The sequence below is a fragment of the Gopherus flavomarginatus genome, chromosome 21 (genome assembly GCF_025201925.1).
Source record: "Gopherus flavomarginatus isolate rGopFla2 chromosome 21, rGopFla2.mat.asm, whole genome shotgun sequence".
Taxonomy (NCBI): domain Eukaryota; kingdom Metazoa; phylum Chordata; order Testudines; family Testudinidae; genus Gopherus; species Gopherus flavomarginatus.
Genome location: NC_066637.1, coordinates 4171880 through 4187056, shown reverse-complemented (window position 1 = coordinate 4187056; position 15177 = coordinate 4171880). Strand labels below are relative to the sequence as shown.

At 52.8% G+C, this 15177-nt stretch overlaps 1 protein-coding gene across 1 annotated transcript in view; it reads left to right on the top strand.

Annotated features, from left to right (window-relative positions):
• Window positions 1-8137: 8137 nt before the first annotated feature.
• The window catches only part of ARHGEF16 (Rho guanine nucleotide exchange factor 16), a 36542-nt gene continuing 29502 nt past the window's right edge, over window positions 8138-15177 (top strand). Inside the window, exon 1 of the mRNA XM_050931688.1 lies at window positions 8138-8214. The gene's annotated coding sequence lies outside the window, so the exon portion shown is untranslated. The remainder of the gene's footprint in view (window positions 8215-15177) is intronic.

Here is a 15177-nt window from a genome sequence, read left to right as displayed (position 1 = left end):
CTGGACTGAGCCACACTTTCTAAAGGGTGAGCCAAACCCTTCTGAAGTTTGGGATGGGCGGGAGCTGTGCTTTTGGTTTGGCCTAGTGCAAAGAAGGGAGCCATCTGTAAAATTTGGTTCTGGATCTGAATATTTCCACACTCCAGGCTATTAGTGCAAGGGATCTAGACTGGGCTCATTTCTAAAAGTTATTTTTTTAAGCAACACAAGTTCTATTCAATATCTTGATCCCCCTTATCCCATGAGTAGTTTGATCTAGCCTCCTCCTTGCTTTGACCCTTGGCAACAATGGTTCTGGATGCCAGCATTATAGCTCTTCTACTGGTAGAGAGATGGGTTGGAGAACCAGCCTTAGAAATGTGAACAGATGAGTCCTGTTCAGCCATCTCCCTGCCCCCAACCACCACCACCAAACAGAGTGAAGACAAAGTTTCTCCCAACAGCCTTTCTAATAGCTCACTGTATCATATTAAGGTCACTGCAAAAAGATTTCCTGGAGAGAGCCCAGCGAGGGAAGATGCCCATATGAACACACGCGCTACGTAATAGGTCAGGAAAATAATGAAGAAAAAGATCTGCAATGAAAAGCTCAATTGTTGTGGGTACAATAACGCCCACATCTAATTCCATTGCAGTGCCATCCTCAAAGGCGAAGAAAATGCCCCTTATTACATCAGCTTGTGTCCATAGACAGCAGAGCCAAGACCCCCAGATTACTGATATCAGTAACAAGTGATGGGGGGAACTTCTAAAGATCCTGAAACCTGCATGCTGAGGTGACCCATGCTGGAGATGCTAATGCAAATGTCCCACATCTTGTCAGTGTGGAAACTGGAGTGTACCCTCAGATCTCAGGATTTCCTTCTCCCGGCCCTGGGCAAAATGAGAAGGATGGAGATTTGGGTTTGTTTTTTTTTAAAGCTTTAAGTTTTTTGAATAAAAAATGGCTCCTGATTAGGGTTGGGAACAAGTTTGGGGTGAGAGTGCAGCTCAGTTCTTCTATAATCCAGACCAACCAGCTGTAGAAGAAAGGTGCAGAGAATGCTGAGAAACCAGCGACAGACGACTGCACTTGGAAGGTATAACTGGGTTTTAGCATTTGCAGTGTTGCTGTAGCAGTGTCCGTCCCAGGATATTAGAGAGACAAAGTGGGATCATATCTTTTACTGGATCAACTTCTGTTAGGGAGAAAGACAAGCTTCCAAGCTTTACAGGGCTCTTCCTCAGCGTCAGTGTGGTTTAGAGACAGACTCATGATACAACAGTTCTATAGACAGGAGCGATGCTGTTAGGATGGCCCAGAAGGAAGATCTGGGGGGGGGGGGGGAAGGAGCAGAACCAAGGCTTGGAGATGAGTAGGGTTCCAAGCTGGTTTTTCACTTCTGGCAGGCACCTTGAAACTAGTGACACATGTCCCTGGATAAGCAGGAATTGATCGCGCTGGACCGTAAGGGCCTCTTTCAGACTCAGAGTGAAACTGTAGTTAGATCGGTGCTTGTTTAAAGGGTGCGCTCACACTAGACACTCTTGTACCCATTATCCAGTAGACCTGCTTTTTACTAGTACTAGCAACAGCCCTAGCACTGGAGTATCACGACATGGTGAGAAAACCCCCTGTACCCAATCTGCAATAGTGACTGCACCATGGCCAGCACTAGTGTCGCAGTGCGAGTGCTGGAAAAAGAACCCATGATTTCCCAGCATGGGCAAGGCCTCTGCTGGGTGCATAAAAGCCAGGGTACTGCTGTGCAAAATGTGCCTCCATGTGCCTGCCTTGCTTCTGAGAGAGGAATTCGTCCCAGCCAGCCAGCCTGCCCATAGCTATATCACTGCGTGCCACTAGGGAGCAGTTTATCATCACATTTCAGCCTCTCCCTCTGCTCTGAGAGAAGGCCTTCTGAATTCTCCATTTGGGTGACAGGGTTTTACCCCAGGGAACCTCAGAATTAAAGTCTCTTTTCCCCTCGTGGTAATTATAAAATGACCCTGATGAGGCAGGGTCCTAGGGCAACAGTGGCCTTTTAAGAAAGAAGAGGCTGTGCATCTGTGACTGACTGGTCAGTTAACTCCCAAAGGAGGCGGCAGAGAGGACAGCTGGTGTGAGAGGGAGGGAGAGACACGGGTGTGGGTGAGAGTTGCCTGAGAGTCAGGGAAAGACCAGGAGCAACGAGGAAGAGCTGAGAGGAGCTGCTGGGGGCAGGGCGACAGGAGACCCAATAGAGAGCTGAGTTTGAATGGGAGCTAAAACAGGCCTGTTGGTGAGAACTGTTCAAAGTTGGGGACCCCGGCTGACCAGACACCTTGGGTGATGGCCTCTGGGAAAAAGTGGAGGATGCACACTGGTTAGGGGAAGCTGAGCCTGGAAGTGAGAGGGCTGCTTGGGAGAGTGGATCCTGCTGAGCAGGAACAGGATTCACAGGCAGGGAGACCTGGAGGAGTGAAGCACTGCAGGGAACCTTCTGGGCAGAGACCAGAGAGAAGGGTGGGGGGACAGAAGGGAGACGGGAGCAAACCTGGGATTTGGTGGTGATGTCCCTGGAAAGGGGAATGGAGACCCACTGTGTCGTGAGATGTTTGCTGTGAGAATTGGAGAATGGTTTTACTACAAGACTTTTGAGGAATTGCTGCACTGATAGGAAGGAATAAATTATGTCCAGAGATTGGCTTTTATCAGACACTGAGGAACTGTTCCTTTCTGGGTGGAAGAAAGGGGAAACTGAGGCAGGAGCCCCTGTCATGGTACATCCTACTGCTGGAGGGTGCCCCAGGCAGGATCCATCATGACAGTTTATAAATATTTTGGGCCATCCGCCAGGAGCCAGAAATATAAAATACAGTAACCTACAGAGGAGGGAGAGCACAGTCATTCAACACATACCACAGAGACTGAGGGATCCAACAGTAGCAGAAAACCTGATAACACCGATAACTCCCTTCCCCAGACAGGCTCACTGAGCCCTGCCAGCCCCTCCCCCGGCTTCATTTTTCACCATGCCCTCCCCCCACCCCACTCTTCAGGTCCTCTGTAACAACCTGGCTCTACCTGGCCAAGGAGGGGCTGACACAGAGGGATGGAAAGCCCCCCTCTTTCTCCAGCCCTGGCCTTTCCATCACTGCAAATATCTGTAGAGAAGATGCTTTGGATCCTGTATGTCAGGAGTCCCAAGTGGGATTAATGTGCACGCTGCACAGACAAGTTCCTGGGCATGGCCTGTGTGTTAATTCACTTTACGGTATCCAACCCCACTTAGGGCTTGTCTACATCAGAAAGTTGCAGCGCTGGTGAGGGAGTTACAGCGCTGCAACTTAGGAGGTGTACACATCTGCAGGGCACCACCAGCGCTGCAACTCCCTGTTTGCAGCGCTGGCCGTACTCCCGTTTTGTCTCGGGTGTAGAGGATCCAGCGCTGGTGATCCAGCGCTGGTAATCAAATATAGACACTTACCAGCGCTTTTCTTGACCTCCGTGGAATAAGCAGGTATCCCAGCATACCTGAGGAAGCCTCTGGTAATCAAGCTGGTCTCCTTCCCCGGTTTGCTCTCGCGTTCCCCGAACCCCGAGCAAGCAGGTCTCCTTCCCTGAGGTTTGCTGGGTGGTTCCGGGAACGCGAGAGCAAACCGGGAAAGGAGACCAGCTTCGCCGTGGTTTGCTCTCGCGTTCCCCGAACCCCGAGCAAGCAGGTCTCCTTCCCTGAGGTTTGCTGGGTGGTTCCGGGAACGCGAGAGCAAACCGGGAAAGGAGACCAGCTTCGCCGCGGTTTGCTCTTGCGTTTCCCGGAATCACCCTGCAAACCGCAGGGAAGGAGACCTGCTTGTTCGGGGAACGCGAGAGCAAACCGCGGCGAAGCTGGTCTCCTTTCCCGAGTTTGCTCTCGCGTTCCCCGAACCACCCAGCAAACCGCAGGGAAGGAGACCTGCTTGTTCGGGGGTTCGGGGAACGAGAGAGCAAACCGGGAAAGGAGACCAGCTTCGCCGCGGTTTGCTCTCGCGTTCCCCAAACCTCCCTTGAAGCCGCCCAACAGCGCTGCAGTGTGGCCACATCTAACACCACTTGCAGCGCTGGTTGCTGTAAGTGTGGCCACTCTGCAGCGCTGGCCCTATACAGCTGTACTAATACAGCTGTAACAACCAGCGCTGCAAAATTTTAGATGTAGACATGGCCTTACAGATTATTCCTGCCCTAGCAGGGGAAGGGAGACCTGAGCGTGGGGCTGCTCGAAGTGAGCATACAGGCATGCAGCAGCGCTAGTCCTGCAGCATCTCTGGTGGGGAGGACGGCCTTCTTCTGTGTGCCTGTGTCTGGGGCCTGCCAACCCTGTGCCTACTTGCGCGCAGTCATCCAACGGGTGGGGGGGGGAGGGGGGAAGAGAGGAGAGAGAGTGTGAGTGTGTGTTTTGCTAGCTCACACAGTGGGCCCCTTGACTAGCTTCTGCTAACATTAAAGCATATAGTGGGCGCAGCCTTCTGGAAAGTGTTCACATGGGACACTGATGTGAGAAATTATTAAAAATTAGCTTCAAGGCCACCAAAGGATCCCAAGCAGGAAATATTAACATCAGATAACTGCGTTTCATGAAATCAGATTCTGAGCACTCGTCCCCCTTACACGAAAGTCCTGGTTACCTGAACCCCAGTTACCTGGTACCAGATAAGCCCAAATCCTGCATGAGGATTTGCCAGTGCAGATCCCTGCATGTGCATTGAGTCCCATTGAAATCACTGGGGTCCACCCGGCACCCCAAAACACCTTTTCTGCCTATTTATTTACCCACGTTAACACGTTCATAGGGGCTGATACTAGGATATTGGCTACCTTGACATATACAAATACAGCTCTTCTCAGCAAAAGGTTTTAGCTAGCAAAGCAGCTGCTCCATTACCTTAGCTGGGAGGCAACCCAGTGCACTCAACTTGCTGTTATTTCACCATAACGAAGTGTTGGAAATAATTACATGCCTCAAGCCCGGGTAGGAGCATATTATATTACATGTGCTCGTGCGCATATGCACAGATGTGTGACTGTAACAAGCCAGGGCAATGACACCTTTGAAGTACTAGCTCCATTTAGTCCTATTTTACTCCAGACTAAGAACCTGGCCAGCAAACACACACATACAAGGAGTTCATGGGTATACTCCCATGCTTCAGGTTAATTCGTCTGTAAGGATCAAGGCCCCCAGGTAGGTTCACCAAGAACTTTACTTCATGCCCTGGGGAAACCAAGGCTCAGGGCACTGTAATAAAATTGGGCTGAAAGCCTAAATACACAGCACCTGCGGGCTCCTGAAATCTCTGCAATACAACCCTTGGAACGGCAGAGGGCAGCCATACACAGCTGCTGCCTACAGGTACTTTAACCAGCTCTGCCTTGAGACAAAACTCACTGGAACCTGATACTCCCCTGCTCCGGGCCTAGCTTTGTCCTTCAGCTCTGTGCAAAGCAGGGCCTCACTGCACCCAGATGGGACTTCTCCATTCCTTCCTAGCAGTGCTAACGATTTACACGCATTAGCACACCTGCAGATGATGGCACTGCAGGGCACTGGGAACTGGGCTCACATAGTCCCCTATGCTACAGCTGCTAGCAACGAGCACAAACCTTGATTTACTCTCACACACCATTCAGTCCCTGTTGATATTGACATCTGTAGCCTGAACACTGACCCATTTTTTTAAATTGCCCAACCCAGGGCAAAGCTGCTGCCTTTGTGTCCACAAGGGGCAAGGCCGTGTTCTCCCCCCACGCTCACAAGTGTCTTACCTGATTTTGCTGGAATTTCTTCCAAAATTAAACTTTAAAAAGAAATTCCAGAACTTCTTTCGTGAGTGCTTTGCTCTTCAGCGTGTTCCTGGGTCACTTCAGTACAGTGCAGCCCTGTTGGGGAGGGAAGCAAAGACAGAGAAGGCCAGTGCTGGCATAAGAGTCTTGTTCCCTGGATGCTGCCAGGGGTAAACTGTGGAGTCAACCCCAGCCATTCAAAAATCACAAGATTGGCTTAAAAAATCATGAGATTTTTTAAAATACATTTGTCTTAGCCTTCTGGTTTCTGAGCTTTCAGGGCCCCTCACTTCACCTTTTCTGGCTTTTTTCAGCCACTGTGAGAGCGAGAGAGTTACTTTGGGGAGTGTGTGTGAGGGGGGGCGGGAACCCAAACAAACCTAAAGCTGAGATTCTCTGGTGTCCAGCAGCACTGGCTACATTCACCAGACACTAGCTCTACCAACCCCTCGGCCTCCATCCCCAGCTCATCTCCCATTCGGTAGCACCATGGGGCTCCAGTATTCTTGCCAGCAAGTTAAAGAAGTCTGGGCTGGCTGAATGGACTATAAGGTGGATGGAAAGCTGGCTAGATTGTCGGGCTCAATGGGCAGTGATCAACGGCTCAATGTCTAATTAGCAGCCAGTATTAAGCAAAGTGCCCCGGGGGGGGTCCTGTGGTCTGTTTTGTTCAACATCTTCGTTAATGATCTGGATGATGGGACGGATTGCACCCTCAGAAAGTTTACAGATGTCACTAAACTGGGGGGAGAGGTAGATACACTGGAGGGTAGGGATAGGGTTTGGGAGGACTGGGCCAAAAGAAATCTGATGAGGTTCAACAAGGATAAGTGCAGAATCCTGCACTTAGGATGGAAGAATCCCATGCACTGCTACAGGCTGGGGACAGACTGGCTAAGCAGCAGTTCTGCAGAAAAGAAGCTGGGGATTACAGTGGATGAGAAGCTGGATATGAGTTAAAAGTGTGCCCTTGTTGCGAAGAAGGCTAATGGCATACTGGGTTGCATTAGTAGGGGCATTGCCAGCAGATTGAGGGCCGTGATTATTCCCTTCTATTCAGCACTAGTGAGGCCACATCTGGAGTATTGTGTCCAGTTTTGGGCTCCCCATTACAGAAGGGATGTGGATAAATTGGAGACAGTCCAGCGGAGGGCAATGATTAGGGGGATGGGGCACATGACTTATGAGGAGAGGCTGATTTAGTCTAGTCTGGGCTTATTTAGTCTGCAGAAGAGTGAGGGGGGATTTGATAGCAGCCTTCAACTGTCTGAAGGGGGGTTCCAAAGAGGATGGAGCTCGGCTGTTCTCAGCGGTGGCAGATGACAGAACAAGGAGTAATGGTCTCAAGTTGCAGTGGGGGAGGTTTAGGTTGGATATTAGGAAAAACTATTTCACTCGGAGGATGGTGAAGCACTGGAATGGGTTACCTAGGGAGATGGTGAAATCGCCATCCTTAGAGGGTTTTAAGATCAGGCTTGACAAAGCCCTGGCTGGGATGATTTAGTTGGGGATTGGTCCTGCTTTGAGCAGGGGGTTAGACTAGATGACCTCCTGAGGTCTCTTCCAACCGTAATCTTCTATGATTCTAGGGCTGAGGTGCACAAGCTACAGCCTGGGGGTTGCATCCAGTTCACCAGATGTTTTAATCCAGCCCTTGAGTTCCAGCCAGGGAGTGGGTCAGGGGCTTGTTCCACTCCGTGCAGCTCCCAGAAGCAGCAGCATGTCCCTGCTCTGGCTCCTAAACATAGGGGCAGCCAAGGGGCTCCGCACACTGCCCACACCTGAAGTGCCGCCCCTGCACCTCCCATTGGCCGGTAACCACAACAGGGATGGTGCCTGCAGACAGGGCAGTGTGCAATGCTACCGCATAGGAGCCAGAGGGGGAATACGTTGCTGCTTCTGGGAGCTGCTTGAGGTAAGCGTTGCTTGGAGCCTGCACCCCAGACCTTCTGCACCTTAACACCAATCCCACTCCTGCCTTCAGATCCCCAGCTCAGAGCACTCTCCTGTACCCCCAACCCCTCATCCCCACCCCAGTGCCTCCTCCCAGACCCTGAACTCATTTCTTGCCCCATTCCAGAGCCTATACTCCCAACCGGAGCCCTCACTCTCTCCTGCACCCCAACCCCGAGGACGCGCAGCGCCGGACACAGGACAGACCCAGCTGCAGCGTGACCCTCGGCCAGGTTGACTCCCCGCTGCGCGCCCCAGAGCGGCCGGGCCGGGGCTGCCCCAGCGGCGAGGATGGGCCCAGGCGGCCGCCCCCACCCCAGGGACAGGCGGCCTGGGCGGGCCCTGCGAGGGTGGGGCTCGGCGGGCCGGGTCGGGCGCGTCTCGCTGCTTCTGCCTGCAGCCGGCGGAGCTGGGCCCGGGACACGCACCTGCCCGGCGGCGCTGGAGGCTCCGGCCGCAGTTCCGGCTCGCTCGTGGCACAGGTAGGCGAGGGGGGCGCTGGGGTCGGGCAGCCGCCGGCAGGGGCCGCCTCCCCGCCGCTTCCCTCCCAGGGCACCTTGTGCCCCCCATTCCCTCCCCCGGGCCCGGCTGCAGGTACCGAGCCGCGACCGCGGGACCCCCCCATGTCCCCCCCGGGCCCGGCTGCAGGTACCGAGCCACGACCGCGGGACCCCCCCAATGGCCCCCCCCGGGCCCGGCTGCAGGTACCGAGCAGTGACCGCGGGACCCCCCCCAGTGCCCCCCGCGGGGCCCGGCTGCAGGTACCGAGCAGTGACCGCGGCCCCCCCCCCAGTGCCCCCCCCCGGGGCCCGGCTGCAGGTACCGAGCAGTGACCGCGGGACCCCCCCAGTGCCCCCCGCCCGGGCCCGGCTGCAGGTACCGAGCAGTGACCGTGGGACCCCCCCCAGTGCCCCCCGCCCGGGCCCGGCTGCAGGTACCGAGCCGCGACCGCGGGACCCCCCCAGTGCCCCCCGCCCGGGCCCGGCTGCAGGTACCGAGCAGTGACCACGGGACCCCCCCCCACTGCCCCCCCCGGGGCCCGGCTGCAGGTACCGAGCAGTGACCGCGGGACCCCCCCGGGCCCGGCTGCAGGTACCGAGCAGTGACCGCGGGACCCCCCCCACTGCCCCCCCGGGGCCCGGCTGCAGGTACCGAGCAGTGACCGTGGGACCCCCCCCAGTGCCCCCCGGGCCCGGCTGCAGGTACCGAGCCGCGACCGCGGGACCCCCCCCAGTGCCCCCCCCGGGGCCCGGCTGCAGGTACCGAGCCGCGACCGCGGGACCCCCCCAGTGCCCCCCCAGGGGCCCGGCTGCAGGTACCGAGCCGCGACTACGGGACCCCCCGGGCCCGGCTGCAGATACCGAGCAGTGACCGCGGGACCCCCCCCACTGCCCCGTGCCTCTGCGCAGAGCCTCCCCGCCCCCCAGCTGTGCGTCGCCTTGTCACCCACCCTCGCTGGCCCCGGCTCTGGGGCAGGCGGGCAGCCTGGGTGGGCGGATGGCACCTTGGCTTCCTTCTCCTGGACGTTTGGGGCAAGGCCTGTCAGCCAGCTGGGGGCTCTGCGGGGCTGGGGCCTTCGGCTGCCCGGGGCCCCTTGCTCTGGCTCGCCTGGGGCTGAGGCTGGCCCCAGCCATGCACTGAAGAGAGGAGCCGCCCCGCTCTCCGAGCCTGCCTCTGGTGTCATGGAGCCGTGGCTATGTGGCAGGTGCGGGACGTGGTTTCCACAGCTGGATGTGGCTTGTTGGCAGGGCAGGGGGAAGGGGCAGTTTGCCTGGACACCCCCAAGCCAAGGGGCATTCTGACCTGGCATGCAGTGGTGCAGCTCCATTCCCTGACATTTGGCCCAGCAGCCCCCTAGGCCAAAGCTGAGTGATGCCGTGAAGCGGGAGTGGCTCTGTACTGTGGGAAATATGTCCTGAGTGCCCCTGCCAGCGGATAGTGCATTGCGCTGGGACTCAGGAGACCTGGATTCTATTCCCGGTTCTGCCACTGGTTTGCCAGGTGACCTTAGGCAAATCCCCATCTGCTTCAGTTTCCCCATCTCTAAGATGGGGATAACAATACTGACATTTTAAGGACCGATAGGGATAAAAGGCTCTCAAGATAGTAATAATAATCCCTCTTCTAATCACTTCACCTTATGGTTCATACACAGTATTTGCGCCGAGTCTGAGTCACTCATAGGTGCTGAGAGCTGGGATACTGAGATTTAGTGACAACCTGGAAGTGTACCTATTTGGGGTAGCCGATGGCTAATGGTCACCAGCAGTTCTCCCATACGCTCATGTTTTGATTTGTTGTGGTCTGCAGCACTTGTATTACCACTGCTTCCCCGCTCTTGAGTTGTACGGGAAGTCTCTGCATCAAACCTGAAAGCCCATCCTTCCTCATTTGTAGCCACAGAACTGGGAGCGGGTGGGGGAATGGCTGGAGAATCTTTAGCAAAGCCCTTGGGTGTTTTTATGGTTGTGTTTTTTGTAGAGCGCAGCAGCTCAGATTTTTGCAGAACTCTGCTCAGTAATGGCTTTAACAATCTCCCGTTCTCAGAGTGGCATGTTTCTTGACCTCTGGGAACTGCATCTCTCCATGCTGCTATGTGAGTCTATATGAAGGTGATATAGACTTGACTCCCTGGGACATCTGCTGAGCTCCACTGGTGATGACTAATTTGAGAGAGCTTCAGTTAATTGTTCAGGATGCAGTGGTGGTTCGGTGTCTAGCCATTTCAGCAGTGTATCTGGACTGGAAAGCCTGGTCTATACATGGATTTTTATACCAATAGAACTATTTTGGTTAGGGATGTGAGATTTATTTTTCTAGAGTAGTTACACTGGTCCAACCTCTGTTATGGATGCAGTTCTGTTGGTGTTATGCTCCCCTTCCTGTTTTGGGAATAGCTGTAAGTGTGTGCCCATGCTCTTCCGACTCTCCTGGTAAAGTTGAAACTGTCCAGCTTGGGTGTAGACAAGTCCCAAGTGTATGTCTTTGCGTTGTTGTTGTAAATACGACTGTTGCAACTTGTAGATGGTGGAGTGCATCCCTGACACTGTGTCTGCACTTGAGTAAATCATCCAGCATCTCTGCGCCTCACTGCCCCATCTCTGAGTGCTGCTGCATGGCTTCTCCACCCCTCAGAGATGTTGTGTGGCCAGTAAAACACTGCTGGGGCCTCATGGAGGCTCTAAGTGGTGAGTACAAACTGCTATTGGAGACTAATTCCTTCTGGTGTTAAGGGCCCAGTTACGTTTACAGAAACCATTAAACAGGTGCATATTGCAGAGCTGAGAGTCCCCCAGAGGCCAAGAGGTTACTGCTACCACCACTGGGAGCTGAAAGCAGAGTGGATGTGAGAGCCAGGTCAGATGCTAACCCAGAGCTGGTGGGTGTGATTGATTTCTTTAAAGAACTGCCCTTCTTGCTTACCTGTTCCCAGCCCTGCCAGCAGGGAATGCTCCCGCCCAGGGGTGGAGACTGGCTCTGCAGCCCAGGCCCTGGAGAATGGGACAGGCTTGGTTCTGATGGCCGCCCTGTAGGTGGGGGACACTTTCTCTGAAGGTCTGGCCCTGCTTTCCCGGCTGAGATTGGTTTTGTAACATTCCCCTTTCACTGCCTCCACCCTGCCTTGCCAGTGGGGAGATGGCAGTATCTGGCCCTTGCAGGGCCTAGCAGCTCATGCGTTGTTGTAGTGATGATGTAATAAACCTGGCTCTTTTGTAGTGTCTTTCCAGCAGAGGCAGCTCCCGGGAGCACTACAGAGGCATTGAGCTGTGTAGCCTCACAATACCCCTCGTGTAGGTGTGGTGGGTAGAACACCCACTTTGCAGGTGGGCAAACAGAGGCACAAAGCGCTTGACCAACAGGCCCGAGGTCACTGACAAGTAAAATTTAAGAGTCCTGGCATCCAGTGAGCTGCTGGAACAATGAGATTAACCATCTCCTTAAGAGTCAGCAAACTGCTCCTAACTGGAGCACAGCTTTTCCGTAGAGCCTGTGCCTGGCTAATGCTCTCTTGTCGAACAGGTTCCCCCTTGCGCTGTGAAACTGAAAACTAACTGTTGGGTTTGCATCCAAAATCAAATCTAAAAATACACACTGAATAAACTGCAGCCCAGCCTTTGGGACATAAATCCCAGGAGCCAGCACGACGGCTGAAACCAAGTATGTCAGGGGCTTTCTTGGAATGACAAAATAAACAAATATGTTTAACTGGGAGCAGGTTCAAGGGAGAGGAATCTGACGTAGTGTCCCCCACCTCAGCTGCATTTATTAGACTGTGTAATTGTTCTTGGACAATACCTGTATTTAATTTCTGTGGCCAGTCAGGGCACGTCAAAAGAGTCTCGCTTTGAGCATTGAAGCAAAGTAAATGAAGAAATACATAAAACCCACTTTAAAGGTGTTTTAGATACAATTAATAGCAAGACAAGAGAGTACGAAGAGCTTTGTGACCCAGGTAGCACTCATCTGAATAGTTACGTGACCCTTCTCCTGTACTGAGAAATAATGGCATAAAGAAGACACTAAACTATTCCCTCTTAATTTCCCAGTCACGACAATAGCTTCAAAGGGGACTAGTGATTTTGAATACCAGCTAAGACACTGTAAAGGGGTCTGGATTTCAGAAAGCACGGAGCACTCTGAAGACTAGGTCCCTTTCAAGTGTCTCAGGCTGGCACCCAAAATCATTAGTCTCTCTTGCAAATCTTAATTTTTGTCTTTTAGACTGTAAGCTCTTTGGGCAGGGATTGTCTCGGCTTTGTTATCCTGTACAGCTCCAAGCCCTCGGCTGGAATAAACCACCAATAAGTAAGAATCCTTTTGTACTTTGCAAGCACGCCAAGATCCTCAAATGGAAATAGTAATGAATTAGGCTCCACAAAACCCCCTGTAAGTTAGACTCACAAAAGCAACAGTGAGACTTGTGCAAGAGGTAAGTTTAAAGCTGGTGCTGTTGATTCATCAGGTGGGGCTACTGCGTGAGAGCTGGTATTGAGCCAGTGCTTAGAGTGATGTGAGATTACTCAGGTGGTGCTGGACACAGTCTTCTGGGTGAGATCTAACACTGAGGTCTTGTGAATGACCTGTGATCATTAAGAATCACATGGAATTTTGTGAATGAGCACAGAGGGCAACGCCAGTATCCTTTCCAAAGTGTAATTGGAGTGATGAGCTGCCAGCTGAAAGGGCCTCTGCAGTTTCTGATCTCTGTTATGTCGCTGCTGCTTTTCCACTGAGAGGTGTCAGCGTTTCAGCCACAGGTGTATGGATTGAATAGAGCACATTTAAGTTTTGTGAAGTACTTGAAGCAACAGACATTAGTCAAATGTGACTTCTTATCGATGAGAATAGTTGAGAGCAGTGTGGTGTGAGGCTCTAATTCATGTTGATGGGGTGCTGTGGGGACCTAGAATGGTAGTGGCTATGTAGGAGCAAATCACTCCTCTGCTTACTGCTATCTTAACTCTGGTACTGCAAAGCAAGCAAAGGAACCTGCCTCTCCCTTTCCTGCCTCCCACTGAACAAACTGTTCAGGGAGAGGCAATCTCCTGGACAGATATTATTGAACTGTGAACTCACAGCAGGTGTTCGCTCCACTCCTAGTGTGACGTGGCATGGTCTGGACTAATTGCAGATAAAATAATTTTCCCCAGTTGCGAAGGACAATAGCCAATCCTACTGTTAATGGATGGGCCCAGGGGAGGGATGTGGCAGGGTTAACTCCTCGCCCTGTTGTTAAACTGACCATAGAAGTTGATAATTAGCAGAGTAGTGTCTCCGTATCTGCTAGGAGGTTATGGGCAAGGTCAGAAACTGGATTTTAACAAGGATCCTGTTTTGTGACCAGTAGTATCTGTAGTGTCTACTGATATAAGGATGATCAGATCTCTTGCTTCAGGACACAAGCAGATCACTGATCGGGAAGGAATCCCAGCACAGTGTGAAGGGCCTAATTGTATAATGCAGTCTTGGATGCTCCTTTGAAGCAGGGCTTGATGAAGCCAATCCAGTAAGGCTGATTCTGTTCCAAGGTGACAGGTTTCAGAGGGGTAGCCGTGTTAGTCTGTATCAGCAAAAACCACAAGGAGTCCTTGTGTGACACCCTCTCTCCCCTCTCCTCTCCCCCAGTAAGGCAACTCCCATCTTCTCACGTGCTGTGTATTTATACCTGCCTACTATATGTTCCACTCCATGCATCCAGTGAAGTGGCTTTTAGCCCACAAAAGCTTATGCCCAAGGACTCCTCGTTGTTTATGTTCCGAGAGTTGTTAGTGAATTTCATCTATCTGGAACCCACAAATTGCCACACTGATATAGACTAGTTCATCTAGTCTGGTGTCCCATCACTTCCAACTGCGAGACCCTGCAGAAGAAAGAGAAAAGCACCTAATGCTAGACAGGGGAGCAGATGAGAGAGAAATTCCTTCCTGATCCTTGCTAGCAACCAGCTTATGCCCCAAAGCATAAGGAACGGCATAGCATAGCTGCCAGCAGCAACCATTCCTTCTCCTGTCAGTGTCTGATCCTTCTCTTTGTGGCCTGTAGTTGCTGCAGAGCTGTTACTGCTTTTCTGTGACATCGTCAAGTTTAAAAAACAAAACAAGACCAGCTTGATCCTAATTCTGTACCTTGTGTTTGGAAGGGGGGCGGGTGTTTCTGAGTCACCTTCTGCCCCCACCCTGCGCATATGCAAACGTAAAATGAGACCAACCCATGAAATGGCCTTTCATATGTGTCCTCCAAATCCAGTTAGAGGTGCAGGGTGAGTAGTTCTGGGGGTAATGGAGGTAGCTGAGTGAGATGCTGAATGTGGTATATTGGGATTAGCATCTTTGAGACACTCACCCCTCGTCCCCTCTGACAGAGCTGAGCAACTTCAGAACTAGCTGCAGCCCAGACTGAAAACACCTGATCCCTCACCAGTGTCAGCATGTTGGAGTCTTTCCCCCTTTGTTGCATTTTCCACAGAAGGGAAAGTCAGGTAGAACTGGCGTTAAGATCCACCACCCGGGAGCCACGTTTCCTGGTATTTCCTGACCAGCTCAGCTGGTCTCAGAAGAAGCTAGATCTAGTTTCTCCCTCCTTCCGGACTGTCCCTGTGTAATAGCTGTGCACAGCACACACAGCTGTTTTCAGGACGAGTGTCACTAGGGGGAGAGGGGAAGCCTGTAGCTCAGCCCTGCAAGGTTGCGAAGAGCCTTCAATTTGGGTCCCAGTTGGAAGATTTATTCTCCTTGCCCTGAATGAGGCTGGAGAGCCTGCCTCATTTCTTCAGTGCCAGTGACTGGGTAAGAAAAGGGCCTTCCTAATGGGTCTGGTACGTGGTAGCTGGTGGGTCAGCGTAATCGGACTCGAGCTAAGGTGCTCCCGAATGCATCCCTGTGCAGTGATCCTGCAGACACGTAGACACATGCTTAACTTCACGCACACGAGGTGTCCCACTGACT